We start from the raw sequence: 5,629 nt of genomic DNA, 5'->3' as shown, positions 1-5,629 counted from the left end.
GGCTCTCAAGATTAAGAGCGAGGTTCAAAAACAGATTGATGCGGGTTTCCTCATGACAGTTGAGTACCCTGAATGGGTTGCCAATATTGTACCTGTGCCAAAGAAGGATGGTAAAGTCCGGATGTGTGTTGACTTCAGAGACCTGAAGAAAGCCAGTCCAAAAGACAACTTTCCATTACCTCATATTGATGTGCTTGTTGATAATACTGCTCAGTCTAAGGTGTTCTCCTTCATGGATGGTTTCTCCGGTTACAATCAGATCAAAATGTCTCCGGAAGATAGAGAAAAGACGTCTTTTATCACTCCATGGGGTACTTTCTGCTACAAAGTGATGCCGTTCGGCCTAATAAATGCTGGTGCTACCTACCAAAGAGGAATGACTACTCTGTTTCATGACATGATTCACAAAGAAGTCGAAGTATATGTGGATGATATGATTGTGAAGTCAACAGATGAGGAGCAACATGTTGAATATTTGACAAAGATGTTTGAAAGGTTGAGAAAATACAAGCTTCGATTGAATCCTAACAAATGTACATTCGGCGTCAGATCCGGCAAGTTATTAGGCTTCATTGTCAGCCAAAAGGGCATTGAAGTCGATCCTGATAAAGTCCGGGCCATCCGAGAAATGCCAGCTCCACAGACCGAGAAGCAAGTCAGAGGTTTCCTCGGACGTTTGAATTACATCTCCCGATTCATATCTCACATGACCGCAACCTGCGGGCCGATCTTCAAGCTACTCAGAAAGAATCAGCCTATTGTATGGAATGATGAATGTCAAGAAGCTTTTGATAGCATCAAGAATTACCTGCTGGAACCACCTATCCTTGTCCCACCCGTGGAAGGAAGGCCTTTGATTATGTATTTGGCAGTATTTGATGAATCCATGGGATGCGTACTTGGTCAACAAGATGAGACTGGAAAGAAAGAACATGCTATCTACTATCTAAGCAAGAAGTTCACCGATTGTGAAACTCGGTATACAATGCTTGAGAAGACTTGTTGTGCTTTGGCCTGGGCCGCTAAACGCCTGCGTCATTATTTGGTGAATCATACAACTTGGTTGATATCCAGAATGGATCCGATAAAGTATATCTTTGAGAAAGCTGCTGTTACTGGGAAGATTGCACGCTGGCAGATGCTTTTGTCTGAATACGATATTGTGTTCAAAACTCAAAAGGCAATCAAAGGTAGCATTCTTGCCGATCATCTTGCTTACCAACCTCTTGATGATTACCAACCAATTGAGTTCGATTTCCCCGATGAAGAGATCATGTATTTGAAATCCAAAGACTGCGAAGAACCGTTGATTGATGAAGGTCCAGATCCCAATAGCAAGTGGGGTTTAGTCTTTGATGGTGCTGTCAATGCTTATGGTAAAGGAATTGGGGCAATCATTGTATCCCCACAGGGGCATCACATTCCTTTTACCGCCAGAATTCTGTTCGAATGTACAAACAATATGGCTGAGTATGAAGCATGTATATTCGGGATCGAGGAAGCAATTGACATGAGAATCAAACACCTCGACATCTATGGAGATTCTGCGCTCGTCATCAATCAGATAAAGGGTGAATGGGAGACCCACCATGCTAAGTTGATTCCTTATCGTGATTATGCGAGACGTTTGCTGACATATTTTACAAAGGTTGAGCTGCACCATATTCCTCGTGATGAGAACCAAATGGCTGATGCTCTTGCTACTCTATCCTCCATGTTTCGAGTAAACCATTGGAATGATGTGCCAGTAATCAAAGTGCAACGCCTTGAAAGACCTTCACATGTGTTTGCTATTGGGGATGTGATCGATCAGGCTGGCGAAAATGTGGTTGACTATAAACCCTGGTACTACGACATCAAACAGTTCTTGCTGAGCCGTGAGTATCCGTCGGGTGCTTCCAAACAAGACAAGAAGACCTTGAGAAGATTGGCCAGTAGATTCCTGTTAGATGGAGATATTCTGTACAAGAGAAACTATGACATGGTATTGTTAAGATGTGTTGATGAACATGAAGCAGAGCAGTTAATGCATGATGTACATGACGGTACCTTCGGGACCCATGCTACAGGGCATACTATGTCAAGGAAGTTGTTACGAGCAGGTTACTACTGGATGGCCATGGAGCATGATTGCTACCAGCACGCCAGAAAGTGCCACAAATGTCAAATCTATGCTGATAAGATTCATGTGCCTCCGCACGCTCTCAATGTTATTTCATCCCCATGGCCGTTTTCAATGTGGGGCATCGACATGATTGGGAGAATTGAACCGAAGGCTTCAAATGGTCATCGTTTCATCTTAGTGGCAATTGACTACTTCACCAAGTGGGTTGAAGCAGCATCTTATACCAATGTGACCAAGCAAGTGGTAGCTAAGTTCATCAAGAACAACATCATCTGTCGATATGGTGTTCCCAGCAAGATTATTACCGACAATGGTACCAACCTGAACAACAATGTGGTGCAAGCTCTTTGTGAAGAATTCAAAATTAAGCATCATAACTCTTCTCCTTATAGACCTCAGATGAATGGTGCAGTTGAGGCCGCCAACAAGAATATCAAGAGAATTGTCCAGAAGATGGTAACCACTTACAAGGACTGGCATGAGATGTTACCCTATGCTCTGCATGGCTACCGTACTACAGTGCGCAGTTCAACCGGGGCAACCCCTTTCTCTCTTGTATATGGTATGGAAGCAGTTCTTCCTTTGGAAGTGGAGATCCCATCTCTCCGTGTGATCATGGAAGCAAAGTTATCCAAGGCTGAATGGTGCCAAAGCCGGTATGATCAGTTGAATTTGATTGAGGAAAAACGTATGGATGCCATGGCTCGTGGACAGTCATATCAAGCAAGAATGAAGTCTGCCTTTGACAAGAAAGTCCATCCTCGAGAATTCAAGGTAGGGGAACTTGTATTGAAAAGGAGGATAAGCCAGCAACCTGACCCAAGGGGCAAGTGGACGCCTAACTATGAAGGTCCTTATGTTGTCGAGAAGGCCTTCTCCGGTGGTGCTTTAATCCTTACACACATGGATGGTGTAGAACTTCCAAATCCAGTGAATGCCGATATAGTCAAGAAATACTTTGCCTAGAAATGTGAAAAGAACAGCGTGGTAGGTCGAAAACCCGAAAGGGCGGCCTAGGCAAAAATGCGCTTCCCGGTGGATCGAAAACCCGAAAGGGCGGTCCAGGCAAAATAAAGGGAAAAAAAATATATGAAAAAGCTCGCTGAGATCGCATGCAACTCAGGCAAGAATGAGCGTCTCGATGAGCCGAAAACCCGGAAGGGCGGTTCATGCAAGAATGAGATTGAAACAAAAGGCAAGTGACTATATCTGGCCAACCACTATCCCTCTTGGGGCATCTGCAGCTGTTAATGACTATCTTCATCAAAAGCTCCTACGCTTGCAAATTCAAAGTTTCTAGGAAATGTAATGATTACTGTGTTCAATGTACCACAAACCAATAAAATTACCATTTTCCAAGCTTTGTGAATCCGTGGAGTCACGCCTTCGGCTGACCACCACTCTTATGCATCAATTTGAGCCTGTGCTTTTGTTTGAAACTTTGTTTTCTTTTTACTTTCAAAGTTATGTACAAAGACATTTTCCTTCTATTTTAATAATGACAAATGCTCGAAACAAACATCTTGAAAATTGAAAAAGTTTTTTTGAAAAGCAAACCTGAGCAACAGGGTACATTCAAATGAACATGCATGAGCGAGTGTGTGTTGGTGTCTATTTCAATATATGTTACAAGCAGGTTCTCCTCCAGGATAGTCTGTGGTCAATGGCAAGAATGAAAAAACAGAATGAAAATGCATGAAAGTGAATAGGCTCGCTAAGTTGAAAACCCGGAAGGGCGGCTTAGGCAAAAATGAGCACCCCGCTGGATTGACAACCCGAAACGGCAGTTCAGGAAAAAATGGGGCATTGAAAAGAATCTATTTCCCCGGTGGATCGAAAACCCGAAAGGGCGATCCAGGCAAAAATGGGATGCAAAAAATGATGAATGAAAATTGAAAAAATAACATGCAAAAAGCATTGACCACAGATGCGACGTCCACGATACATCCGGCATTATTCCCAGTGGAGTCTCCCGAGATTCTATCCCCAGCAAGTTGCATAGCTATCTGCCCTCAGCCATGGTCCCGATACGTCTCCCAACGACGTCATCTCCAAAGAGGATTTCCAGGAATGTGTAATATAGCACGAGCCATTACGTGCCCAATACTCCAGTGTCTTGTCTGTCTCTACGAAACTGTGTCTACAAACTGCCAACAGTCATGCATTACAAGCATTCATACATGCATAATCATGCATATTACGTGCCCATGCATTTAATGAAACTGTTATATCATTCATGCATATTGCATTTCCAATGTCAACATCAGTCTCAATTCAATACTCATGTCGGATTCTCTGTCAAAACCTTGTGAGCCAATAATATCGGTCAATTTCTACCTTTCAAATCAAATCGACGTCAAGTCAATCTCAATCTATACTTTGTCAAAAAAAACTAATCCCCTGTGGATTTGTTTCTGTTCGGTCAAGTGGCTAGTTCAAGTCCAAGAACAGCTTGTACCTATCAATTTGCTTATGTTATCGGTCGAGTGCCCAGCTCAATCCAAGAGCAGCTTGTACCTGTCAATATGTTTCTGTTTGGTCAAGTTACCAGTTCGCATCCAAGAACGACTTGTACCCGTTTACTTTTCAATGTTATCAGTCGAGTTACCAGTTCGAATCCCAGAACAGCTCGTACCTGTCTATGTGTCTATGATTTTGGTCAAGTGGCTAGTTCAAGTCCAAGAACAGCTTGTACCCGTCTCTCTGTTTCTGTTCGCTCAAGTGGCTAGCTCGATCCAAGAGCAGCTTGCGCCTGTCTATTTGCCTTTGTCTCCGGTGGAGTAACCAGTTCGCATCCAAGAACAAGCTCGCACCTGTCCATTTGCCTTTGCTTTCAGTCGAGTGACCAGTTCGAATCCAAGAACAACTCGTACCTGTCCATCTTTTCCATGTCCCCGGTCGAGTGACCAGTTCGAATCCAAGAACAACTCGCACCTGTTTGTCTGCTTTTATTCCCGGTCAGGTGCCCAGCTCAATCCAAGAGCAGCTTGTACCCGTCAATTCGTTCCTAGTCTCCTATCTACCCTGTTATCTGTTATCTTGTCAATGTCTACCAATCCCGCAGTGGATACGACATCTTTTGTTAATTCCAGCTTTCGTTTGTCTCGCATTCATAATCCAAATGTTGCATCGCATTCATGATATTTGAAAGTGTACAAACGTGTTTTTACGTCCAAACACAGTGCAAATGTTAATATTTAAGTATCTTCGTCCCGTCAAGCCAAAGACTCCATCTCTTGACCCTCCAGACAAAGAAACTTAAATAGGGGCAGCTGTTATACCCTGATTTTGGACCTAAAAATACTCGTTCAAATTTCTTTTTAACACTGATATTTGTCAATTCTCTGTTATTTTACTCTGAATCTTTACTCTCTTTTTAAACGTATTTTACTGCCGCTGTCTTTTCTGACATTACAAGCCATTTAAGAACTCTCTGAAACGTCGCATTACTTTTCTTGCATTTTATTTCAAAAATCATACAAAAGGGTATTTTGGTCATTTCCT

The sequence above is a fragment of the Medicago truncatula genome, chromosome 5, assembly GCF_003473485.1.
Source record: "Medicago truncatula cultivar Jemalong A17 chromosome 5, MtrunA17r5.0-ANR, whole genome shotgun sequence".
Classification (NCBI taxonomy): Eukaryota; Viridiplantae; Streptophyta; class Magnoliopsida; order Fabales; family Fabaceae; genus Medicago; species Medicago truncatula.
This window is presented reverse-complemented; position numbering follows the sequence as displayed.